General features: G+C 38.3%; 1 long non-coding RNA gene across 2 annotated transcripts in view; it reads right to left on the bottom strand.

The window, feature by feature from the left end:
- Positions 1-18,511, bottom strand: part of LOC134472683 (uncharacterized) — a 93,941-nt gene extending 75,430 nt beyond the window's left edge. For both annotated transcript variants that reach the window (XR_010042615.1, XR_010042614.1), the window contains exons 1-2: positions 18,406-18,511; positions 8,210-8,354 (exon numbers count right to left, since the gene is read on the bottom strand). This is a non-coding gene — a long non-coding RNA (uncharacterized LOC134472683). The remainder of the gene's footprint in view (positions 1-8,209; positions 8,355-18,405) is intronic.
- Between the last annotated feature and the right edge of the window lie 9,112 nt (positions 18,512-27,623).

The following is a 27,623-nucleotide window of genomic DNA, read 5'->3' as shown; positions in this document are numbered from 1 at the left end:
CTTATTAACCTAAGAACACAAAACTGAATCCAGGATTAATCCCCCTTAATGAGATTTCCAGGGTACTTTTAGGAAAAAAAGTGATCAACTGAAGCTATTTGTATAGCTGTAGATGACAAATTCTAAAGCAAATACCGTGTGCTGTGTGATTATTAATGACTTCATACCACAGGGCAGGGAAAACGGCCACTAAGCAAAGAACTTGCACATATTTTGCAGTAAATCTCCTGACTGACCTTCCTTTCAATATTCTTATTTCTGAAAAGTTCTGTCAGGAGCAGCTCTTAGACACTTGAGACTCTTCAAGTATGGATGCCACATCTCCCCGTGGCAGCTTTTCTCTCCTAGGGGTACTTATTAAACATGTAGACAACCAGATACAGTACCTTCATCTGTTCTTACTGCTAAACAACTAGGTAGCTTATGGTGAACAGAAATGTATTCCTCACAGTTCTGGAGGTTTAAAAGCCAAAGATCAAGGAGCAGGTACCTTTAGTATCTGCTGAGGCCCCAGTCTTTTGCAAGCAGCTTCCTCCTGATATATCCTCTCTGGCAAGGGAACGCTTTAGGTTAACTTTCACAGGAGTGCAAATCCAAATTATGAGAGCTTTGCTCTCTGAACTACTACACTGCCAAAGCCCCCCCCCCATACAAATTTCTTGGGCGTTAACATTTCAACACAGGAATTGTTGGGATAGATACAAATATTTAGATCTAAGCATAGGGTCTTACCACAAATCTGCCAAATCAGAATTTCTGAGTAAGACCACTAGATATATATAATTATATAACAAAGGAGACAATAAATTCCTTTGTGCCACAGCCCTTAATTTCTTACCACTAGTAAATCTAAGTAAATGCTCCAATATGGTCATCTTGATATGATAAAGACAGCGGATGTGCAGAGAAATGGCCAGTTGTAATTCAAAGCTAAATTTATACTGACAGAAACATGTCCAAGAACATTTTCTTTCAAAATTCCTTTTATTGGGTCAGTGGTTATTAAACCTCAGCACTTAATTATCTTGAGGAATTATTAACACACAGGCAGCTTGGCTGCATCCTCCTAAATTTCTCATTCTTTCAGTCTAGGGTGGGCCCCAAGAATTATATTTTAAACAAGTTTCTAGGCGATGCTAATGCTGATCCCACACTTTGAAAACCATTGACTTGGACCAACAGTCTCACTATTTTGAAGATATCTTTTTAAAGATAATTTTGTTCATGTTGGATGTGTTTAAAAAGCATTGATCATATGTGAACACTGTTTGTTAGAAGTTACAAAATCCCAACCAAGGTAAATTCAAATGAGTATAATTCAACCCAACTAATACAGCCAGAATTAGTTCTTGCTATGAAACACTAGTCTATTTTTTTTTATTTTAAAGAGAAAAAACACAGAAAAGTCCAACAAACAAACAAAAAAACACAACAAAAACAAAAGTGATACAGAATTTCAAAACCAAATGATAGGAATTTAGCAATGGCTGTTACGTTATATATTGTTATTTTCAAAATAGTTGCTCAGATTACCAGACACAGGCATGTAAAACTGATCAAACAATATGAGCACTAACTATTCCTTTCCATGAACTAATAGAACTACTGTTATGATTATCTTTGCTATTAAATGTGTGTGTATGTATATATACATACTCCCTTTTCCCTTCCTTCTTTTCTTCTTTCTCCCATCCCAGTTGTTCTTTTCCTTTGAGCAGTTTCTTTCCCTTTTATTATATCATCTATTGAAACTCTTGGCTCTTATTTACTACTTCAGTTTCTTACACCAGGGAGACAATATAGTGTGAAATTCTAGTCTAAAGCAGATCACATGCTGGAAGATCAAGAACAGGTTATAGTATGATATCACTTAAATTTCTCAAATAGGAGACATGAAAGGGTTTTGGCCCAGACAGGACACTGTAGCCAGGAAAACCTCAACCGGAAGCAGGAAGTCCTATCTCCCCCGCCCCTAGGAAGTTACCTGTGACGCCATCTTCCCGCCCCTGGAAATTTACATATGGCTCCAAACCTAGGACCAATGGGCTACCTGTACATCCCTAATGCCTGCCTTAGGTTCCACCCCAAACTGAGGCTATTTACATGCCCCCATGCCACGTGTCCGCTGGAGAGATGGCCAGACAACAGCGGTGGGGGTGGCGGTCATCTCTCTCCGTGTTCTCAGAATAAAGGCCGCTTTTTATTTTATACTTCTCATCTTTTGGAAATATTTTTCATCTTTTGGAAATAATCCTAAGCAGATAAATGTAGCACTTCCTATGTGCTGGGTTCAATCCCTGATATCAAAATCAAATCAAAAAAAAAAAAAAACCTCAGTTAAAGTAACATAAATAGGTCAAGACTCCTACCGTAAGTGCCTAGCACTGAGTAGCATATGAATAATCTAATTCATTGTTATCCGTTCCTTTGACCTGTCAGTGAACTTCATACTACTATAAAATAGTATTGAAAATCAAAAGGCATAGCATGGCTAAATAATTCATTTAATTTTGTTTCTCAGTTTATCAGCTCATCTACTCCAGGCCTTACTTGTTCTTAATTCAGTCATCAGAAAAGAAGCATTAATTTCTGGTGGTTAATGCCTACCAAGGTTCACTTCAAACACAGGGCCTAAGTAGGACTGACTATGGTTCCTCCATTTTTGAGAAACACTGCAGGTTTAATTAAAATCCTTTTAAGGGTAACAATAGCTCGCTCAACTCAGTTCAGTGGCTTTGGGCTTGCAACCTTTCTTCACTGAAAATAGACACACAGTTCTTGTATGAAGGTTATTTCTACATCATCTTTGCCTTCAAAAATAAACACAAATTTAAATTTGTTTTCTTTTTACAAAATATATTTAGACTTCAACCTTTCATGATAAATCCTCCACATTGTCTTTTTCAGATATTTTTCTGTTATGGTATGTACCAGGATATTTAAAAGAGAACGTTTCACTTACCTGGTTTGTTGCTCAAATTTCTATGCTGGAGCTAAATTGTTGTGCCGGTTATAGAGTGCTTATTTGCCAGTAACTCACGCTACACATGTTCATATTTTAAGGGTAAAATATGCAGCACATGCAAAATCTGCTATTTGAGGGCCAAAATCTAAACATTGCACTTCAAAAGGATGAACTTCAGGGATCAGGCCTTTCAGTTCTTAAAGGTAGAGCAATGCCCTCCTAGCAAAGAAGAGATAAAAGGAAACAGTGGTGAGGGGTCTTGTGGGAGATGGAGAAACAACTATGCTTCATTTTCCTTAAAACATCTTTTTTAAAGTCCTCCAGGAAGCAGCAGGAAAGTGTCAGAGTGCCTGGGCTGTCAAAAAAAATAATCTCACAAAAGAAACTCTGCTCTGTAAGCGAGGAGCCACTTCTCATTAATGTCTGCCTGCTAGCAAATAGTGAGGGTTGGGCACACACGTGCGCCCAAACTGCTTTCAGTCCAAAGACCAGGATTTATGCAGAACTGGGGCTCAGAGGAGTGTTAAATAACTACGCAGCCAGCGAAATGTTTAAAATAAAACAATCTCTGGGGCAATTTGTCTGGATAATACATGCCTCTGCTTGAGAAAGGACACGGAGTGTAGGTTTCTTTGATTGTGCAAGACAGGAAGGACTTAACCAGAGGAGAGCTAATGACCTTGTTTCCACATTCCGCAGACAGCAGTTGGCTGCCAGAATATCGCCTGTGGGGTCGAGGGTTTGAAAGGGTCGGGAGGAAGGAGCTGCAGCTTCCTGGCTGGGCCTCAGGATGCTTAGGACACCTCTACCTGGAACGCAGCCACACACTGCACTCTCCCTACCAGAGCTGGGCCCCTGACCGGATGCAGGGCTACTGGAGAGATCACTCTGGTCCTCAGAATTCCTTTAAAACAGTCCTTTTTTTTTTTTTTTTTTTTTTTTTTAAATCAAGTCCAAGAAAACTGCCACCAAGAAATTTAAAACATCAGGCAAGTGAAATTTCTTTGGTGTCTTGAAGAAGACAGAGGATCTTTATTGTTGGACTAAAGAGAAATATTAGAGCACCAAAACCTCCAGCCTTGCCTCCCGCTCACAGGGAGCTTTGCATTCTCTCCCCAAGTCTAGCTCTGGGACAGATGAAGTATTGTCCGCAGTTGGTATCCCCACCCCTAACAGTCTAAGTTTAATTCAATAAATGGTGAACACAACAAGACAGGCTTTGTGTTAGACCAAAAGGTAAAAAGAGGTAGGGGGGAAATACCTGGTTAGCTGTCCAAAAAATCCCAAACTGAAAAACAAAACAACCCAAAAGCTTCTTTACCTCTTCTTCCCCTTTAGAAGTTGGGCAAATACTTAATCCCTCTGAGCTTTCCCTTCAGGATTTTGATGAAATATGATTAAGAGTATAAAATTGCTTTGTAACTTGCAAACCAAAATGTAAATGAAAGATGTCGGTATTTAATGGAACACTGTCCTTTACTGGTTCACAACCTAGCAAAATGATTCCTGGGATGTGGAGCGGATAATTTATTGTGCAAAGCACAACACTGATTTTGGAGAGTTCAGTAGTGTTATAAATAATGACAGAGGATAGATCTATGAAAACCAGGACTGAGAATACTAGAGTATCTGGGTCATTATTTTCTTAAACACATTAAATAAAAGATTTGTGGATAAGATAGAGTATTAACATGGAATCCATGTAGACAATACCTCAGGGTACACATAGCAAATTTAGGTTTGTGTACTTAGATTCTTATTGTGAAGGTTTTTGAAATAAAAAATGTGGCCTATTTTACTGCTTCTAAAGTTGAGCATGAAGCTTTATCTAAAATAGAATTGTTCATGTGCTTTATGGTTAGGTCCTAATATTTAAACTATGCTTGAAAATGTCCCTTTATTCAAATTAGGGGTATCAAAATAACATCATAATAACCAGCTTAATTTAAAATATATAAATAAAAAACTGATTAAGAAAGGACTTTAAAAGGAGTCTTTTGGTTTGATATGTAATTATATAACAATTAAAAAGTACTGAAAAATGAAAGTAAAACTTATAAAACAATTGAATTACTAAGTACCTTCCACAATATTAAAGTTGTTATTTTTATAATTTACTTAATATACATTTCCAATAAAATTATCTTACTAGATAAATGAAGATTTTGGAAAGAGGCTGATGTCAAGGAACTTAGTCATAAAACAAAATAGTGAGGAAGATGTTAAGTTTCTATTGCTAATTTATTTCCCTGGGTTTGCATTGCACCAAGGGTAATGCTTCTATCAAACTGTAGTAATACTGCCTGATACATTTGTCTGATAAATGTGCCCCACATTCAGAATTCGGAATGAGCTGTGTTTGTTCGCTTTTATTGCATCCTAATACAAATGGAATTGGGGAGAGGTTGCTCTGAAATGATGCTGTTTTCTGCAGTTTCTTCCAAAGCAGTTACATGGCATCCCCAACAAAAACTAAGGAGACAATGAATCATCTTGTTTACAACCAACAAACCAACCAAAACAAGGCAAATAAAAAACAAATATGACTCCAGAATACTTTTTTAGCAATAGACCTACAGAGACAGAAGTCAAAGTCAGTCAATCTAAAATATGAATATATTATATGCCTAAAATATTTTTACTGAATGAATGAATGGAAAAATAGGTGGCAGGAATAATCCTTATTTCCCTGCACTACTCAATATTCCTGTAAGTCAAGCTTGAAAATGGAAAGCGAGAGGAGAAAAACAAAGGAAAGAAAAAAGAGTGAGAACAATAATACAGATGAAAACTCACACTCTAAAGCCTAAAAAAATACTTTAATGGGGTGTTTTGATTGATGTGGTACATTATTTTATAATCAGTTCTCCCAGGAAAAAACCAAGGCACAATGTTTTACATTGAGAAATGGACAGGAAAAGAGCACAAATCCTGGTCTACATTGAACTTATAAAGAGACTGCACTGCTTTACTTCTCTGTAATTCCCGATTGAAAGTTTCACAAGTCCTAAAAACTCTATCCTCTTCTCTCTCACTCAGTTTTGCAGTGCTGAGAATGCCACCCAGGGCCATGCTAGTCAACTACTCTAGCTTAGAGCTACGTCCCCAGCCCAGCTTGCTGACTTTTTAAATCTATTCTAAATATATACAGTAATAATGTTCACTGGGGATTAAGAGAAAGAACTCTGAGGAGGAGGCAAATCCACGATAAACTCAGAAGAACACAAATACAGTGCATTTCTACTTAACTGAGGGAAATGGCAAATATGGATATTTATACTGAGTCACTCTGGGGAGATATTCATCTTAATGGTTTAGAGAAAGCCTGCTATGAAATGAAGCTATTTTCTACAGTGTGTTCCTGACTAATGAAGCCAAAGCAGGAGGACTCCCTGTGTGATAGTTCTAGGACTCTTTACTGTTAATGGAATGAGTATTAATCCCTTCCGAGGGAGCCCCAGGGTACCAAAAGCTTGTAGAGAGAAAGAAAACAATGGAAGCTGTGTAAGTATGTTTACCCAGTATTTTGACATTTATCCATCTGTAAGCAGGAATCTGAGATTTGAAAGCATTCCAGGGTAGTGACATTGATTTCTAAAACTAATTAAGTAACAATAAATGTATGAAACTGAAAGAGGAGGCAAGTCTAAGGCAAGCACTGGACTATAACACAATCATAAAATGTTTCAGAAAGCGTTGAAGAAGGCTTACTGAATACTCTTGATCTATAAACTTTTCTTCATTTTGCTTACACTGCTAAAGCACATAAATGGAAAACAAGCAAAAGCAATGGTTGTTGTAATTACTTTCCTAGTTCTGTTTTGATCTAATATGAATTAATATCCTTAAATCTTTCGAGGCACATTTCACTTGACAAACTGCACTTATGTTAAATCACTATAGGAGAAACAAGACTTAACAAAGCTGCTGTTTTTATTTCTAGTTCCAATATCACCAATGCTGTTGTATAGAAATTAAGCTTTGCTTCTAATTGTCTATGTAGATATAGGTAAATTACTTAGTATCGGTAATTACTTAGTATCTGGGTTCTAATATTCCTTACAAATGAAGCTGAGCATGGTGGTGCACGCCCATAATGCCAGCACTCAGAAGGTTGAGGCCGGAGGATCACTGTGAGTTCGAGACCAGCCTGGGCTACAAAGTGAGTTCAAGGCCAGCCTAAACTGCATATTGAAACCCTGTCTCAAAGAGACAAAAAAAAAGAAAAAAGAAAGTTCTGTGAACCTAAAATAATAAATTTTAGAATAGTACTGATGTTTAATCTGAAGAATATGGAACTCATTTTCAAGGTTTGAGTAATCTGTCCACGTATCACAAAAATATGATTACTGAATGGTTCATTTATTAAACATTTACTGAGTGAGTACATTAGAAATACTAAGCATACAAGCTCACAAAAAACTTCAGTAGTGCTTTATGGCAAACCTTTCTCCTATAAAGCTGTTTATATAATCAGATTCATAACGAAGCTAGTCAAATACTCTATAAACCTTGCCAGCGGGCTGACAATCCTCTTACTGGATTACAAAACCACAGCCAGCAGTAGTGTTTAAAGGGAAATTGTTCTTCGTAGTAATCTTATTCTCCTTTATTATTGTTTTGAAAGATACCTGAGGATTACATAGAAAGCCAAAAAGAAAAGGAAAGAAAACACTGAGAACTTTTTTGAAGTCTTCACTTTTGTAAAACAAAATATTCAATTATCTTCACTAGGAAATACACATCTTGAGGAGTATGAAACACTTTCTGGCCCAGCCAGTTAGTTTAAAAAAAAAAAAAAAAGAGTGTTTTGTAATGTTAAAACCTTGACAAGGGACCATGGGAAAATAGCAGTTCAGCTCCTCATTGGGTCTACCCATGTTTATTGATCAGCGACTAGGTATTTCTCAATTAGTTTATTAGCAATATGTAAAACTTCAAAATTTCTACATCTTTATTGAGTTAAAAGAATTTGAAATTTTTCCTAAAATAATTTTCAGTCTCTTACACAGTGATAAAGTTTCTGAACAGCATGAGAAGGGGTTATAGTTACAATTATTTCTGAAAATTCGGATAATTTGAGTATGGATATATGAAAATGTTGAACATGTTGAAGACCCTCTGTCTCAGTCTATTTTATATTCCTTTTTACAAAATACCTGAGACAGGGTCATTTTGTAAAGAAAAGAATTTTACTCAGCTCACAATTTTAAAGGCTGAAGATTTAAAAGAAGGAAGGCTCACCTGCTTGAACTCTGCTGAAGTCCGCTGCTATGTCACAGCACAACAGGTGACATCACATACTTGGGAGGCTAAGGAGTGCCATGTGTTCTGGCCAGTCTGGGACACACAGCAAGTTAAAGGCCAAACTAAACTCCATAGCAAGACCCTGTTTCAAAAAAATAAAAAATTAGACATGGTGGGACATGCCTCTAATGCCAGCACTCTGAGGGTTGAGGCAGGAGGACTAGTGAGAGCTCTAGCCAGCCTGGGCTAGAAAGTGAGTTCAAGGCTAGTCTGAAATGCATAGTAAGACCCTGTCTCAAACAGACAGAAAAGATGGAAGGAAAGAAGGAAGGAAGGAAGGAAGGAAGGAAGGATGGAAGGTGGGAGGGAGGGAGGGAAGGGGAGAGGAGAAGAGAGAGAAGGGAGGGGAAGCAAAGGGAAAGGAAAGGAAGGGAAGGGAAGAGAAGAGAAGAGATATCACATGAAAGATGAAAAGAAAAGAGAGAGCATATGAAAGCTGTCACCAGGAAGCAGGGTTCTAACACCACAGGGAACCAATGGCACATGTCAGTTCTTTGTCTTTAACACAAGATTTCAGATAGGTCACATAAGTCGTCATTGTATAGAATATAGAAAAAGTTTATTACAAAACGATAGATTATTAGAGCAAGAGAGACAATATGCTTTCAAGCAAGTGCCAAGGTGGCAATTGCTCTGAATGAGTCTCAGGCTGCATTTCTATGATTAAGTGGGTCTTTTAAAGAATATTCTTTCCTTCTTGTGAAGTCATTGTTCTTTTGTAAAGAAAATGGACTATGTTGATATACTTCAGAGGAAAGTAGGTCTCCATTTCCTCCCAAGACCTTTTCCTTTTGGTTGTTTTAAGACACTAAAGTTTTTCCAACCCTCCCATGGTCTATCAGACTTCGTATGGACCTGGACTGTGTTAGCCTGCTCAGTGTCACGTTCTCCAGGGCTGAAGTTTGAAACCACAGGCTGGTGTGGATTTTATCTACAGCTGACAATAAAGAAAGCTAAGAGAAAAAGTGTGTGTGTGTGTGTGTGTGTGTGTGTGTGTGTGTAGCCATCTGTCTCTAAACCTGCTAGAGTCTAATTTTCTGTCTAACAAAATCTTGCAAGAAAAGAGGCCGTGATGAAAGCAGAAGCAAGAACTCGGAAGAGGCAGACTAACTCCATAATAGCAATCTGCTGTTATGGGAACTCATTGATTTCCATGAGACCAGCATTAGGACCTTCACAAGAGCAGTCATGATCCAGTCTCCTCTGACAAGGGCCCATCTGTGAAAGGTCCCTCTGCTTTCCTGTGTCATTACATTAGGAGCCAAGCTCCGAGCACATGAACCTTTGAGAGACAAACCATGTCCAAATTACAGCGCCGCTCATCCTTGTTACCAAGAACAGGTGGCTTGCAGAGTCCCTGGGGAATTTAGCCACCAGCCTGTCTCTTTTCTACCTCTCAGGACTTTTGAGCTCTCATGATAGAGAAGAAGGCTAGTGGTAAGGCTCAGTGCCTTCCCTATACAAGGAAAGTCCAGAGCAAACATTGCACAACCCACTGAAACTACCACGTCATTGGTTCTCTTCCAATATTATGATAAAAAACAAACAGGGGAAGAATAAATTCCTACCTACTCAGGCAAGGATTTTGAGAAACCCAAATTCAAACTCTTAACTACCTAACACCAAATAGGAGGCAATTCCTCTACCAAGTAGACTTCCATTTTTCCTTCACTAGCTTCATATTTCTCTTAAAAGAGACATATGTAACGGCTGTCTGGTACTTTTCAACCTAGAAAGAAATGTGCAACTTGTACCAGTCATTGGAAAGGGAACACTATCATCCCAATTGTCAATTTTAACCAATCCAGTAATTAAATAGCCTGGGCCTAATCTTTATAGGCAGTTAAACTGTGCAGTGCTTGATAAATACTCCTCTGTGGCTGTGCTAAAGCAAAGCAAAGGATATTGCTGGATAACAAGACAGTTGCAAATACTGTCATTAGATCCTGGAGGAGACTGGCATTTCAGAATCACAGGAACTATCCTGGCAAGCAAGTTACCTTTTTCAAAAGAATGGTAGTTATTAAAAGAAAAATAAGCCACTGCAGATACATTGAAAGCATTCTACAATCAGTTTTAAGATAAGTAACATTGCCTGGAGTGGGTACAAAAGATAACTGAATACTATGGTTCTACTTTATCATTTGAGATTTACAGCCTAAGGGAAAGAGTAGCATAAAAATAAATTCTATCCAAATGTTGTTATCAAAGCCTTGCAATTAACTTCCCATTATCAGAAGTTAACTTTGTGTAAAAAGGATTTTAAAGAAGAATATTGGTGTGGGAATAACGCAGCTCAGTAGATAAGAACTTGGATGTTCTTAAAAAGAAAAAAAATCTTACAGCTTCTTTTTCCGGCCAACTGTAAAATCCTTGCCAAAAGCAGGAAATATATATATATATTCTAATCATATTTCCAGCTGGGCTAAAGCTGAAGAAGGGAGGAGGACAGCATGAACCTGGCTCGGAGGGCAAAGAGGCTGACATATGAAAAGAAATGAGAGATCTGGGGTGCCCTCACTGGCCTCTCTGCGTGTCTGGAGGACTCTGGATTTCTGCGCCCAGACTGCTGGAGTTCCCTCAGGCTTCCAGGTGCAGTGAAGGAGAGAGGTGGGTTTAAGGCTTCCACATCAGCCTCCTCATTCCCGACTTCATTTGGAGACCTGCTGAGCTCCCGATAGGTGGGCTGGCCCACACTACCAGCCTAGCCCAGCCTGTTTAGCTGCCGCGCCTGGCCACAGGTCTGCAGAGGAGGAGCTGGGCAGATCTGGGGTGCCCTCACTGGCCTCTCTGTGTGTCTGGAGGACTCTGGATTTCTGCGCCCAGACTGCTGGAGTTCCCTCAGGCTTCCAGGTGCAGTGAAGGAGAGAGGTGGGTTTAAGGCTTCCACATCAGCCTCCCCATTCCCGGCTTCATTTGGAGACCTGCTGAGCTCCCAATAGGTGGGCTGGCCCACACTACCAACCTAGCCCAGCCTGTTTAGCTGCCGTGCCTGGCCACAGGTCTGCAGAGGAGGAGCTGGGCAGATCTGGGGTGCCCTCACTGGCCTCTCTGCGTGTCTGGAGGACTCTGGATTTCTTTGCAACCAGGGAGGGTCCACAGGTTCCTGAAGCACTGCGGCCTGTGGTGAGTACCCTAACCCGGCTGCGATTGAAGAACTGTGGAGCTTCCAAGGGGCAGGTGGGCGCACAGTGTCCCTGAGGCCCAGCTTGTCTGGAACTGCGGAGTTCTGAGCAGGCAGAGGAGGGCCACTGGTTCTGTAGGCCTAATGGCTTGGAGTAGCGCGGCGCCAGAGTCCCAGTAGCTCCAAACATAGAAGGGGATTTTCAACAGATCCTGAGGAAGCTTTCAAGTAACACTTGAAACACAGAAATATAGGAAAATGACAAAACGAAAGACCAAATTACAACCTCAAACCTCCAGCCCATCTCAAGAAACCCTAGGAGCGATGTATATAGAAGAAAATATATCCCATTCACCTCATATATCGGACACAATAGCCACTGAAATTGACAAGCAACTCCAGGAAGCTTTAAAGAAATTCAAACTCGAAATAATCTCCCAGATAAAAGAAGAAATGATAAAAGAAATGAAAGAGATTCTAAATATATCTAAAGAAAACACAGATAAAAAATTGGAGGAACTAAACAAAAAGATAGAATCCCTAGACGAGCAATATAAGAAACAAACAGAATACATAATGCAGATGCACAGAGATATACAGGAAATAAAAAACTCCACTGAAAGTTGTAAAAAACGCCTTAATGAAAGTGAAGATAGAATTTCAGACCTTGAAGACAGGATTGCAGCTAGTGAACAGGAAAGGAAAGATCTTTTGAAAATAACAAGGAACCAGGAAACAACAATTCAACAACTGCAAGACGATGCAAAGAAGAATAACATAAGAATGATAGGGATTAATGAAAGAGAGGGAGACAACATGAAGGATGTCAGGAGGATATTTAGAGAAGTAATAGCTGAAAATTTCCCAAGCATGAGATCAGAAACTGACATCAGGATCAGTGAAGCATACAGAACTCCAAACAGTCATAACCAAAATAAAACTACACCCAGACATATAATAGTCACCATCCCAGAAATCCAACACAAGAATAGATTATTAAAAGCTGTCAGAGAGAAAAGGCAAATCACTTATAAAGGAAAACCTATCAGAATAACAGCAGACTTCTCAGCACAAACGATAAAGTCAAGAAGAGCATGGAGTGAAGTATTCCAGATCCTAAAGCAAAATGATTTCCAACCAAGACTGATATATCCTGCAAAACTATCATTCAAAATAGATGGTGCAATACGATACTTCCATGACAAAGAACAGCTGAAGAACTTCATGAACACCAAACCAACCCTGCAAAAAATATTGAAAGACAGTTTAGATACACAAAGGAAAAAACCACTAAGCAAAGCAAATAATTAAACAGAACCGAAAGATAAAGATGCAACAGCAGAGAGATAACATTCCTACAATTAACCAGCATTTAACAGTAATAACCATTAATGTAAATGGTCTCAATGCACCAATCAAAAGAAACAGACTAGCAGAATGGATCAAGAAACAAAATCCAACCATATGCTGTTTACAGGAAACCCATCTAACCCAGAAAGATACTCACAGACTGAAAGTCAAAGGATGGAAAACAATTCTTCATGCAGCAGGAATCCAAAAAAAGGCAGGAGTAGCCATTCTGTTTGCAGACAACGTGAACTTTAAACCAACAATGACCATAAAGGACAAAGAAGGTCACTACATACTCGTAAGGGGAAAACTCCAAGAGGAAGAGATAACTATCTTAAATATATACGCACCAAACTCCAGAGCACCCAGTTATATAAAACAATTATTAACAGAAATGAAAACTCAAGTTATCAGTAACACAATTGTAACAGGAGACCTTAATACACCACTGACACCAAGGGACAGATCAACCAGACAGAAAATGAGCAAAGAAATAACAGAACTGAATCACACCTGTGAACAAATGGGTTTGATAGACATATACAGAATGTTCCACCCAACAACATCAGAATACACATTCTTCTCAGCAGTACATGGATCATTTTCTAAAATAGACCATATATTAGCTCACAGAACATATTTAAGCAAATGCAAAAGAGTTGAAATCATCCCTTGCATATTATCGGATCATAGCGCTCTGAAATTAGAAATTAATGACAAAGGATACTGCAAAAATTCCGCAAACACATGGAAACTAAATAACACACTCTTGAGTAATCAGTGGGTCACAGAAGAAATTAAAGAAGAAATTAAACAATACCTAAAAGAAAATGAAAATGCAGATACAACTTACCGGAATCTGTGGGATGCAATGAAAGCCGTTCTGAGAGGAAAATTTATTGCACTGAGTTCCCACATCAGGAAAACAGAACAAATACAAGTAAATAACTTGATGCTACACCTCAAACAGCTAGAAAAAGAAGAGCAAGTCAAGCCCAAAGCCAAAAGAAGAGAGGAAATTATAAGAATCAGAGCAGAAATCAATGCAATAGAGACTAAGAAAACAATCCAAAGAATCAACGAATCAAAGAGTTGGTTCTTTGAAAGAATAAATAAAATCGATAAGCCCCTAGCCAACCTTATTAAAAAAAGGAAAGAAAAAGCTCAAATTCATGCAATAAGAAATGAAAAAGGTGAAATCACTACAGACCCAATAGAAATACAGAGGATCATCAACACCTATTTCGAAAACCTCTACTCTCAAAAGTTTGATAACACAGAAGAAATAGATTCTTAGAAGCATATGAAGTACCAAAGCTAGATCAAGAGGATATAAAACTGTTGAATAACCCAATCTCTGCTAATGAAATTGAGAATGTAATTGGGTCCTTGCCCACCAAGAAGAGCCCAGGCCCAGATGGATTCACTGCAGAATTCTACAAGAAATATAAAGAAGACCTAATGCCGACACTCCTCAAACTATTCAATGAAATTGAAAGGGAAGCAATCCTTCCTAAGTCATTCCTGGAAGCAAATATTACTCTAGTACCAAAACCTGAGAAAGACCCAACTATAAAAGAGAACTATAGACCGATCTCCCTAATGAACACAGATGCAAAAATCCTCAATAGAATATTGGCAAATAGGATCCAGCAAATCATCAAGAAGATTATACACCATGACCAGGTGGGATTCATCCCAGGAATGCAAGGATGGTTCAACATACGCAAATCAATAAATGTAATCCACCATATCAATAAAGCCAAAAATAAGAATCACATGATCATCTCTATAGATGCAGAAAAAGCCTTCGATAAGGTCCAACACTTATTCATGATAAGAACTTTACAGAAAATTGGAATAAATGGTCTTTACCTCAATATAATAAAGGCCATTTATGACAAACCAACAGCCAGCATCATACTAAATGGCCAAAAATTGAAAGCCTTTACTTTAAAATCGGGTACAAGACAAGGATGTCCTTTATCACCACTCCTATTTAATATAGTACTGGAAGTACTAGCCAGAGCAATTAGGCAAGAAAGAGAAATAAAAGGGGTAAAGATAGGAAAAGAAGAAGTTAAATTATCATTGTTTGCAGATGACATGATACTCTACATAGAAGACCCCCTAAACTCCATTGAAATACTCTTAGATACAATAAATAAATTCAGTAATGTGGCTGGATACAAAATCAATACTCAGAAATCAATAGCATTCCTATACACGAACAACAAAATTACAGAGAGGGAAATAAGAGAAACTGGACTATTCACATTAGCAAGCAAAAAAATGAAATATTTAGGAATTACTCTTACGAAAGAAGTGAAAGACTTATACAGTGAAAATTATAATACACTGAAAAAGGAAATTGAAGATGATCTCAGAAAATGGAAAGACATCCCTTGCTCATGGATAGGAAGAACAAACATTGTGAAAATGGCCATTCTCCCAAAACTGTTATACAGATTCAATGCAATCCCAATAGAAATACCATCAACATACCTTATAGATCTAGAGAAATCACTCCTAAATTTCATCTGGAACCAGAAGAGACCTAGAATCGCAAAGGCAATTCTAAGCAGCAAAGACAAAGCAGGAGGCATCACAATCCCTGACTTGAAGTTATACTACAAAGCAACAGTAGTAAAATCAACATGGTATTGGAATCAAAACAGAGCTGAAGATCAGTGGAATAGATTAGAAGATACAACCACAACTACGAACACACTCAACCACCTTATTTTTGATAAAGGAGCCAAGCAGGTTCACTGGAAGAACGACAGTCTCTTTAATAAATGGTGCTGGAAAAACTGGCTCCCCATTTGCCGAAAACTAAAGCTAGACCCATGTCTATCACCATGTACTAAATTAAAATGTAAATGGGTCAAAGATCTGAATATTAAAACAGAAACACTAAATCTATTGGAAGACAAAATAGGTAGAAACCTTGGAGACATAGGAGTAGGTAAAGAATTCATGAACAGGACTCAAACCGCACGGGAAATACTTCCCAGAATCAATAACTGGGACCACTTCTTATTAAAAAGTTTCTGCATGTCAAAAGAAATCTCCAGCATAGTGAAAAGAAAACCCACAAACTGGGAAAAGATTTTAGTGAACTCTCTCTCAGACAAGGGCCTCTTGTCTAAAACATATAAAGAATTAAAGAAACTCAGACCTCCGAAATTCAAAGATCCAATCCAAAAATGGGCATCTGAGATGAATATGCAATTCTCAGATGAAGAAATGCAAATGGCAAATAAATACATGAAAAAATGCTCATCATCATTGGTCATTAGAGAAATGCAAATTAAAACCACACTGAGATACCATCTCACTCCTGAAAGAATGGCCAGGATCAAGAAAACCGACAACAAATGCTGGAGAGGCTGTGGGGAAAAAGGAACTCTCCTGCACTGCTGGTGGGAGTGTAGACTGGTACAGCCTTTGTGGAGATCTGTCTGGAGATTTCTCAAAAAGTTGGGACTGGAAATCCCATTTATTCCAGCTATTCCACTTCTAGGCATATTCCCAGAAGAACTGAAAGCATCATACCACAGTGATATATGTGCACCTATGTTTATAGCAGCACAATTTGTAATCGCCAGATCTTGGAAACAACCCAAGTGCCCATCAACTGAGGAATGGATAAAAAAGTTGTGGTATTTCTATACAATGGAGTATTATTCAGCTATAAAGAAGGATCACATTGAGATATTTATCAATAAATGGGCACAGCTTGAGACCATACTCATAAGTGAAATAAATCAATCTCGCATGTGTGAATACCGAATAGTTTCCCTAATGTAAGTAATGATTCAAATATATAAAAATATGTGGTAATCATGATTCCCCATTAGGTGGCCTTGAAGCCTTATAAAGTTTTCACTCATTAATTAGAAAGGCTTTATTCTGGGCTTCTTGATATGAAAATATTTGAAGCTAGAGTATATGAAGTTTTACCCAAATATTTCAAGGAAAAAGACACTATGGTAACTACTATTAAGTCAGGTTATAAGGTGGTGAAGTACTAGGTTATTGAAACAGTCATGCTGTGACCTCTATTGTTATATTGTTATGTCCTGTTTTATCTCAATCTCCCCCTTATTGTTTCAAAAAAAATTATTTAGTCATTTCTTATGTTTGTCTTAATTAAAGAAAAAAATTCAAAAAAATTAGGATATATAAATAGTAACTCTTTTCGATTTCCTATTAACTTGTTTTGAAGTCCTGTAGTACTCCCACGATCTTGTTTTGACTGATTAGACTCTGTTCCATTCTATATGATAGTATCAAGTTTGAAGACATAGGCAACTACTTTGAAGACAATAAGATTCACTAAGATACCCATTCTGGTTTGACTATTGTCTTCTTTGGAAGTCCTGTAATGTTTACAATGCCTAAGTTTTATTGGTCTTGTTCTCTACTGTTTTGTCCAACTTTATAATATCTAATAAGATAGACAATTCTTTTTAAGGAAACAAGGGACAACGTTGATAACCATTGTTGATAAACTTGTACTCTGTTCTACACCATGTGTTATGTCTATCCTTGGTATTGACTGACAGCTTTGTTTTGCCATATTTGACTGTATTCTTCCCCCCCCCCAAGAAAGTAATAAGCACTAAGGAGTAATAAAATCCAAAATGTGTAAATTTTGTTGTAAAAAAGAGAGGGAAAAAAAAAAGAAAAAGAGCTCTAACGGATATAACAGCAAGTGTGTTTAGGGATGTTAAATAGCTGACTATATCAATGTTTTTGGATCATTGAACACAGCTGTTTGCAGTCTCCCTGTTTGAATGTCCACCTTGTGTTCTTTGATACTGTGATTTGAGGAACTATTTTCAAGAAAATAGTGTGTAATCTACTAGCAGGTAATTTCTTACTGTTATGGTTTTTTGTTTTGTTTTGTTTTGTTTTGTTTTGTAGTTCTGTATTGCGTGTACCCTTACGCCGCTTTGGTTTGTTTTGTGTTTTTCTCTTTTTCCTCTTAAATTAAAAAAAAAAAAAAAAAGAAAAGAAATGATTGGGGCTGGGGATTTAGCTCAGCGGCATAAGCGCCTGCCTTGCAAGCTGGCAGTCCTGAGTTCAATCCCTAGTACCGATAAAAAGGAAAAAGACAAGAAAAAGAAAAGAAATGATTAAAAGATTCTAAACTATTCCCAGCTCCGCTGACAACAGCCAACAGGAGATGTGATTGTCCTTGGAAAGCATTCACTGTGTAAACAACAGCCAGAGTCATTATCGAATTAGTACAAGAAATAAATTGGGCTGAAATTAAGGACAGAGAAATGTGAACTAAATATCTGTGAGAAGAAGGGCTGCCCATAGTAAATCATCTATTGACCAGGAGACTTCATCCCAGGAGACTTTGAAAGGTCAGGCTTTAGCACAACCCAGGTAAACATTCTTCTAGTCCTTTTCACAGAAAAAAGTTCCTCTGAAAGAATTGCTTTTTTTTTTTTTTTAAGAGAATAAGTGTCTAAAATTCCTCTCAGAGAAGGAAAAGTCTATGGTAAAAATCAACAAGGAAGTTCATTTTAGAGAAAGTGAGCAAGAGCACAGGAACTGTGGGGAGAGCCCGTCATTAGCAAGCAGGAAATGGAACCCCAAGAAGCACCGCCCTGTCCAGCTCCTCAGGAAGATAAGAACAGACCTGTGACCAGCAAGCACTGAACTTCCGCAAAGGCTCTGTTGAAAGTGGTTGCACAGGCATCTGCCTGTTCTTGAGGGTGATTTGTTTTTTCCTGGCAGTAGCCTCAACAGTCGGTGACAACCTTCCACATGAATTCTCTGTGTCTCTAAACTGAGAAATAATTATCTAAAACCATAGGAAGCTACTCTTTGTAATGTTCTCTTTTTAGACTAATGGTATTTGACAGAGCAGTGGCTCAGAATACAAAGGTTGGCATCCAACAGACCTGGGATCAGATTTCAGCTTTGATTTTTAATGTGTGACCATTGGCCCGGTAAAATACATTTCAATGACCCAAATTCTCACTTGAAAGTAAAGTAAAAATGTACACCACCAGAAATTAGTGCTTTGGGCTACAAGGATTATACTAAGAGGGCCTGGGACATAGCTCAGCACATGCCTGGCAAATATGAGGTTATGAGTTCGATTCCCAGTACCAAAAAAAAATTTTTTTCAATGGAAAATTAAGCAAAAAAGGACTTTATTAGAAGACTGTTGCAGAACTCAGGGCACTAACAGTAGGACCAAATGAGAAAATGGAAGGGAAACAGGAGATATGAATCACAGATACCACGAGCAAGGTCACACCTTGATGGGGAGTCATTGCATGACATTGCTGTCACCACTGCTGCTATACCACACACCTCCAGGCCCTGCTGCCACTGGGAACAAGAGGCTGCCTCCATCCACTCTGGGTTTTTTGCCATTGGAAGGCAAATTCTGAAAGATCTATGCATCTAGTTTCCCTCACATATAAGATTCTAATTCTTCACAGGAAACACTTGATTGGCCACACCTAGGTCACATGCCCATACCATAGCTGCCAGAGGACCAGAGGAGGCACGCCAGACCCCCTTCATCTTCTTTAGTGGAAGGTAAGACTGCCTCCCACAGAAGTCACATAGTGGAAGACTTCCTCCAGATTAAAAAGAGCTTGGAAGGCTAGAAAGCCAGATAAAGGACAACCATCTATTTCAGCTCACTTTTTTGTCTGCTCAACTTTGCTACATTCTTTTTTACTTAATTAAATTTTCTTCCAAAATTTCCTATCTAACAAAATGCAGGCACAGGTATGCAGTAAAAAGTACATTGAACCTTCTCCCAAAAGGAGGACATCGGCTCGGGCACCATCTCCCATCAGGCTTTCGGTATGATGTTAACCCCTGGAAGTTTGTTAGAGTCTCATCTCCAGAAACAAATAGGCCAAATTTCAGCATAAGTAACTTTGCCCCTACAGTGCGGGAAAGGAAGAAATTAAAAAATTAGCAAACATGCACATATCCGTCTAACCCAAGTCTATCAGCTTCAGCATTTGGAGTGAGAAGGCAGACAGCCAAAAATGTCACACATACATTTCACAGCAAGGAGAAAAGACAGGTAGGAAGAAAATCCATGGTCAGTATAGCAATAATGTCACCAGGGCAGGACTAAAGTTTTATCTCCTTCTTCTGTAGCCTACTTGCTGATCAGAGTTTTTTTCTTGGCAAGGTCATATGAGTATTTATTCTGGAGGCGTATAGTCCTTGGGCCTCCTACCTGTGTGGATTTGCAATAATCTTCCGTTCAGTATTTCCTACGGCTACAGTGGAAAAGAGTACACTCCAGACATACCTTAAATGTTATAGCAACAACCTATTTTTATCATGATGCTCATAATCAATTACTGCAGTCAACACAAAGTTCTCTATTTTAGTGGCATGAAGCCAGGTGATAGTCTTGGTTTCCAACTCAGTGAAACCACTGTTTCGTTTCCTACCAGGTAGTCATCCCTGAATATTTAACTAATAGCACCCAACGTCATAAGACTAGAAACAAATATTCTGAATTAGTCATTAGGTATTATTCATTGTATTTCTTAATTCCAAGATATATGTATTCTAAACATGAAAACTGCCATACTGGGGTGATCAAAAAATATAAAGTTTAAATTTTAAGAAATTACTACAGTAAAAGGCATATTAATCACTGTCAAAATGCTCCCCCTCTTTTCCACTGATTTTGTCACTTTCTGAAGTACTTCTGAAAGTTCTCTTTCCTGTCATTAAGAGATGTGATTTTTAACTGCTGCCATGTGACAGTCGCTGGAAAATCAGTCTCATAAAAACAATATGGCGTCCCCTTATCCACCTTCTTCTCCATAGCTGGCACTGCATGAGTTTGGACTCTTCCTCAAAGTCCAAATGACTATGAAGAGTAAATGTTTTCAACAAATTCAGGAAATGGAGGCAACCAAAACAGTGTAACTGTAGAAAATCATGAAAAGAAATTTCCAGAACTGTTTCAGGAAATAAAAAGGACAAAAGGTTAAGTGTGTTTGAAGTAAGGATATTGTGAAGGGGATTAATGGCAATTTGTGTTTTACTGGAATAATTTTTAAAATTTAAACACACACCATATTTTTTAATCACACCTCATAAACTGGCACAAGAAAATAGTCATATCAGCCTATGTATTGCACTTTCCAAGATGTCATGTCCCAGCTGGAACTTATCTTCAGCATGTCTGCCAATAAAACCAGCTGCTTCTGGATGATAGGGAACATATCACAATCAACAAATAATTGACTGTGAATGCATTGCTTTTCTTAATTCACTAAATTATTCCTAATATGGTAAGTTCTTGTTTACGTGCAGCATTATGGGAGATCCTATTGGAGGTTCTCAGGAATCCAGTTATTAACAAGCCCATTCGCCCTGGTTCATGAGTGTAAATCCCTTCATCTTGCCATTTTAATAGAGAGCAGATGCTTCTGCTCAGAGTTCCTTCCCCTGGAAGCACTTACCTTCATTGCTCTCTCAAGGCCAAACTAAACAGGGATAGATTTGCACTACGCTTCACTTCTGGCTTAGGCAAGCATTGTCGTTAGAACACTAAGCTCAAAGAATTTCTTCCTCATTAAAACAGTTCTAGAAATCCCCATGAGGCCATACAGTTTCCCAGCTGTAAAATGGGATTTAGAAAGTTGCAAAAATAAAATATGAAACTGAAGCACTTAGTCCAGGATCTGACATGACATAAATACATCCAAATGAAAACTATTGTTGTTGCCAAGGTACACTTTTAGTTAAGAGCTAGTGTGTTTGAGTAAGAAAATGCAATCAAGCATGGGTCTTTTTTACTATAAGAACTAAATAAACTAGTAGTCAATTAAGATATTAATTACATGTATTAATCCTGTTGTCATTGAAGTTATTCATTGTAAGCCCTATTCATGGACACATACATACATTCATTCTTTAATGAATTATCAAGAAAAAGATAATATCAGTATACGGCAAATATTAAGATGAGGAAATTCTAAACATTTCTGGTTACCATGAAATTTACATAATACGCTTACATTAAGGTTATTTTAAGCTAATATAACATCCTTTTTTTCTTTCTTTCTTTTTGTACTATGGATATTCTTATTACTGAGCTACATCTTCAGCTCCTCACTTTTCTTGTCTTTCATTCTTTCTTTCGTTTTTGAGACAAGGTCTCTCTTAAATTACCCAGACAATACAAATTGGTGATCCTCCTGCCTCAGCCTCCCTCAGCACTGGGATTTGGGATTACAGTTATGTGCCATTATGCTTGGCTAATAACTTTGAACACATGAAATATTTACTACATATTTAACCCACTCTATTCACCAACATTTTAGTTATTTATTTTACAATTTACATCTTTCTATATTGTGTGTCTCTTAACAATTATTGTAGCTAGTATTTTAACAGAGGGAATATAAATTACTATTCCATTGTGGAATTTGGTATGGATATTATTCAAAAACCTAATCACAGAAATTCCATTTGACTCAGCTATCCCTGTTCTAGGTATCTTCCCCAAAGAGTTAAAGTCATGCATGCTAGTATTCATAGCATAAAAGCTAAATCTCAGAAGAGGTCTATGTGTTCATCAACAGATGGATAGACTTCAAAACAGTGTGGTATTTGTCTATAATAGAGTACTACACTGCCATAAAGAAGGACAAATTTGAGTCACTTATAAGAAATGCACTTTGAGTCAATAATGTTAAGTGAAATAAATCAGATACACAAACTTTAAAGTCAAATGGCTTATCTTATGTGGAGGACCACCCAGATGACTGTCTTTGAAAGCACAGCAGTTATATCCATTTTGGCTAAATCTGGCCCTACTTCTGTACCTACTTTTGATAGGTACAGAACTGGCTAGGACATTTCCTTATCCCTCAATTGGCTTTAAGCAATGCAAATGGGTCTAGCCACAGTGCCCATGTGCAAACTTTGAGGCAAGGTGACAAGTCAGTGTTGCTCTGTCCATAGCTCCCAAAAAGTATATGTGAGCCTAACCAACAGAACCATGCTATTGGCTGGAACTGAGCCTCAAGAAAGAGGCTGTGACAACCCAGAGCACAGAAAATTGTATGTAAAATCTGAAGGACCAACCCCAAAACTTTAGATACTGCCTCAAATTCTGTTATATACATTATTCTTTCTCTCTCTCTCTCTCTCTCTCTCTCTCTCTCTCTCTCTCTCTCTCCTGCAGAGGTGATTTCAAGCCTCTTGTCTAACCCAGCTCATGGTACTCACATACTTCCCACCACAACTACAGTCACACATCCTCTAGCCACTCCCTTCTTCCCAGATTAATAAAACCTGGGTTTGACCCTGGCTAGTGGCCTTTGTTCTGGGTAGCCCTTGTACTAGCTGAATTTGAATCCCCTTGGCTCCCCACAACTACAGTAAAGACAATTGGTGTCTTTAGTCTTGCTCTGAGTTGAACTGGAAGCTGTAGTCTGGAATTAACTCATTTCCTTTGGGATTACAAATGTGGATTTTCCTAGACTGCGACCAGGTCCAGCGGGGCTTTCTATACCTCATATAAGAAACACAAAGAATAAATAAAGAGCATAATAAAAGATGCAGAATCAAAAATAGACGAAATAGATATTTTGCAAATGAGAGGGGAACCAAGAAATGGGAGGGGAGAGAGGAGGTGAAGGAGAGGTAAAAAGAATTAAGATCTGTTAAGTACATGTGCCAGTTCCCCATGATGAATATAATCATTCCATGCACTAATAAAATTTTTTTCAAGAATAATAAAAACAGTTGAATCTTCTAACCTTCATATCAAAGACACAGATGACTGACACGCTGTAATTACAGTGCTGGTGTATTTTGCATTTGACTGTGTGCTTACTCTTACTAGTGAGTTCTTTGTTTTTGGTTTGAAGAACTCCCTCCACGGAGCCTTTCCTGTAAGTCAGGCCTGATGGTAATGAACTCCCTCAGCTTTTTGTCTGAGACAGTCTATTTCTTTTTCATTTCTGAAGAGCAGTTTTTTGCTTCTTGCTTGGCAGTTTCTTTCTTTTAGCACACTGAATATATCATCCCACTCAGTCTTAGGTTATAAGATTTCTGCTGAGAGGTTAACTGCTAGCTTTCCCAAAACTCTTACATGTAATTTACTTCTTTTGCTGCTTTTAACATTGTCTTGCTCTTTTGTTTTTGACAGTATTATTAAAATATGTCTTGGTGTAGTTTTGTTTGGATTAATTCTCACTGGGAGATTTGACCTTCCTATAACTGGATGTTTATATCTTTTTCAAATATATGAATATTTTCTGCTATTATTAATTTAAATATACTTCACGGTCCTTGACTCATTCTCTTCAAAATCCTATAACTCAAAACTTGCTTTTGTGATGCTGTATCATGAATCCTCAAGGCATTCTTCCTTCCTCATTCTTCTTCCTCTCTGATATATTTTTAAATAAACAGTCTTGGTGTTTGGAATAGTCATTTTTTCTATTGCTGCAACAAACTACCTGACAGCCACACATTTTTTAAAAAGGCAAGTTGCTTTTAGATGATGGTTTCAGAGGCTTCATTCTGGAAGCTGTGGGTCTAAGGTGAGGTGGAACACCATAGCAGAAGGGCATGTTTGAGCAAAGCCACTTTCCTCATGGTGGTCAGAAACAGAGACACAGAATAGCAGAGTATTAGATAGCTACACCTTCAGAAGTAGTTTATGGTTTATGAATCCCACTCCAGAGCAGCACTTTCAGCTATGACCTCATCAGTGGATAATTCCACCAATGAGTACAGTGCCACGTACTCTAAAACCCTTACAAAAACCCCATAGCTGAACACAGGAAACTTTGGACATATAGACTTCAAAATCCATACAGATTTCATAGCTTTTTTCTTCTACTTTGTTAATTACACTACTGATAGATTCTGTTAAACTTTTTGTGTCATACATTATATTTTTTAGCTCTAGAATTTCTAGGATATATGTATATATTTGATCTCTGTGTTAGATTTCTGGCTTTAGTAATCATTTTTCTGATTTTAATGAATTGTTTTTCTTTATTTTCTTGAGGTTTATTGAGCTTCCTTAAGACTATGACTTTGATTTTTTTTTTTTTTTGGTTAGGCAGTTTATAAATTTCCATTTCTTTATGTTTGGTTACTATACTTTGTTCCTTTGGTGGTGTCATGTATGTTTCTGATTCTTCTTGATACAATACCTGTACCTTAATATCTGGACAGAAGTAGGAGTTTATTTCAGACTTTGCAGACTTTTCAAAATTTACCAACTAGCTTTGTCTATGAAAGCTGTTCATAGTTATCCCAACTAGAGATGCTAAGAAGGCTATCTCGCAGGTCAGTTTCCTGCTGGAGTCATCAAAGGGGCTTACCTATGTCTAGACCAGCAGGTAAACAGACACAGACTTGTCTTTTGTATTCAGAGAATTGAAGTTGGAGTCTGAGAAGTTAAGCAGCCCATATTTGACAGAGCTAGCCTAAAATTTGAATCTATAGAGGGTGGCTTAGTGTTCAGACAGGTCTAAAACTTGAGTCTAAGGCTTAAGTGGGTTAAGATTCTAAGTCTAGTAGGGACTTGCAGGAAGCCTAGATCTACACGCATGGTTCTGGAGCCTTAGTCTACTGGTGCTGGCCTGGTACTAGGATCTACAGAGATGGATCTGGATCCCACGTCTACTGGGCCAGGCCTATACCCCAAATGCTCTGGAGCTAGAGGTTACAGGAATCAGTCTAGAACCTGGAACTGGCATGGTGTTAGGAAAGGCATGAAGTCTAGGTCCATAAAAGCTGGTTGGAGCCTGGGTACCTGAATGCTGGTCTAGTATCTTAAGGATTTTCTCTTCAGGGGTTTGCTTGGAGTTTGGTCCATGGAGGTCAGTTTGAGATCTCTTTATGCAAGTACTAACATGGGGGTTAGACCCACAAAAGCTAGCCTGATTCTTCGGAATATACAGGATGTCCTAGAATCTTCATTGACAGGGATGATCCTGGAGTCTAGGCCTACGGGGTCAAACCAACACTGGCTACTGTGATAGGCCTAAAACCCAGATCAGCTGAGGCATGAGGCCCCAGGAGCCAGCCTAGAGGATAGAGTCACTGGGACTGACCTGGGATTGGGAAGGATTCAGATCCAGATTCTGAGACAAGAGGTATGAAGCTAGCACTGAGATGATCCTGAAGCCTGGAGCTGTGTGGATCAACTTGACTCTGGGGTAGTCTGGAGCCTTGGATCAGTCTGGAGCCTGGGGTCACAGGGATCGGTTTAACTCCGGAAGGCCTGGAACCTGTATCCAAAGAGGATAGCCTGGAGGCAGGATTCATCAGTGCTGGTCCCAGTCCACAGGGGTGAACTTAAAGAGGAGTGGCCCTAAATCCTTGTTGGTAAAGTCCAGCCTGGTAGAGAGTGCTGTCCAAAAGCAGGCAGTTCCCGGGGATAGTCTAGAGATCAAATCTGTGGAGACAGCATGGTAAAGGTGGGCCAAAATCTAGATTTGCAGAGGCTGGCTTGTCACTAGAGCAGACCTAAAGATGAACTCCAGGGCACTGACATATAACCTGGAGACTCAGTCTGCAGGTACTAGACTGGAGGCTGGCCCACAGGGATCTGATCAGTGCTATCTTAACTTGGACAGGCCTAGGATTAAGATTCAAAGCAAAGTCTCCTGTTAATTTCCACCTCCTTCCCGCACACAGAAGAGATCTCTCTCCATGCTGCTTGGCTGGGAATTAGGGAAGATTTGGTTCTGATCATGTGAAACTGTCTCTGCCTGCTTCACTCTGTCTTCTCTTTTGTGCTATACCAAGTTCTGTAATTGTACACCTGATTTCCTTAACCCATTTCATTGGTAAGTAGCTGTTTAAATTGACATTTCTGTTATTGGAAATTTCTATTCTGCCAACTTGCTGAAATGCGGCTAAAGTATTTCTATAGAAATGATTTCTTTTGGTAGAAAAATTGACCAATCTAGTCTAGTAAGTTACCAAGACTCTTTCCCTCTCACAAATTATTACCCTGTACCGACTTATCCCTTTAGTGGATCTGAACTTTGATATTGTGAGAATAAGCCATTTAACAGAAGTCATGAAGCAACTCTTTAAGGTGTCTAAGTCTCACCAGCAGTCTCTACCCTCTAACAGTGCCATCATGTTGCCCTCAACTCTAGACCATCTTTTCCCAAACACTGATGTAATCACCAGAGGAGAAAATGAGCACAGGAGACATCTGGAGAAACTCAAAAACCTGAAGGTGAGAGACTGCTTATTACACCTCCTCCTACATACTGTATTCTAGCCTAAAGTTTTAGAGAGCCTCTTATAGCAAAAATGTTAATCATGATTTCCCTCTCAACAATTTCATTTTAAAATAACTGAATATTTAATTAATTTTCCCAAAAGACCTAAAATATGCAGTTTCTGAATACATTAATGAGTAAGAATTTTGCAGTTTTTCTTAACTCTAACCTCATCAAAATCAAAGAAAATATTCCAAATGCTTATGGTTATGCACTCTAAAGGATATCTGAAGGTTAACACTGAATGTTAATTACACCTATAGGACCAGTTGAATTGAAATAAGAAAAGAACTAATCATAATGTATAATTTTGTAAAATATGTAATTATGCATTTGTAAGTGGTTGCTCACAGTAAAATAAAAAAAAAGCTATGTGATGAGTAAATTTAATGAGTACATGCATAATTTCACATAATAATTGAAAATTCTTTGGAGCTGGACATAGCTCACTGGTAGAATGGTTTCTTAGCTTGTGTGAGGTTCTGAGTTCCAGCCCTAAAACCGCCAAAACAAAAAATAAAAGAAATATCAAAACAAGAAAACTGATATCCTGATTCCAAATTACCTTCAAATAAGATGTCAATTCGGT

This window comes from Cavia porcellus, unplaced genomic scaffold, assembly GCF_034190915.1.
Source record: "Cavia porcellus strain 051 isolate PalLab524CR breed Dunkin Hartley unplaced genomic scaffold, mCavPor4.1 scaffold_24, whole genome shotgun sequence".
In the NCBI taxonomy this organism is placed as follows: Eukaryota; Metazoa; Chordata; class Mammalia; order Rodentia; family Caviidae; genus Cavia; species Cavia porcellus.
Note: the sequence above shows the minus strand (reverse complement) of the source record. Positions and strands in the feature narration are given on the sequence as shown.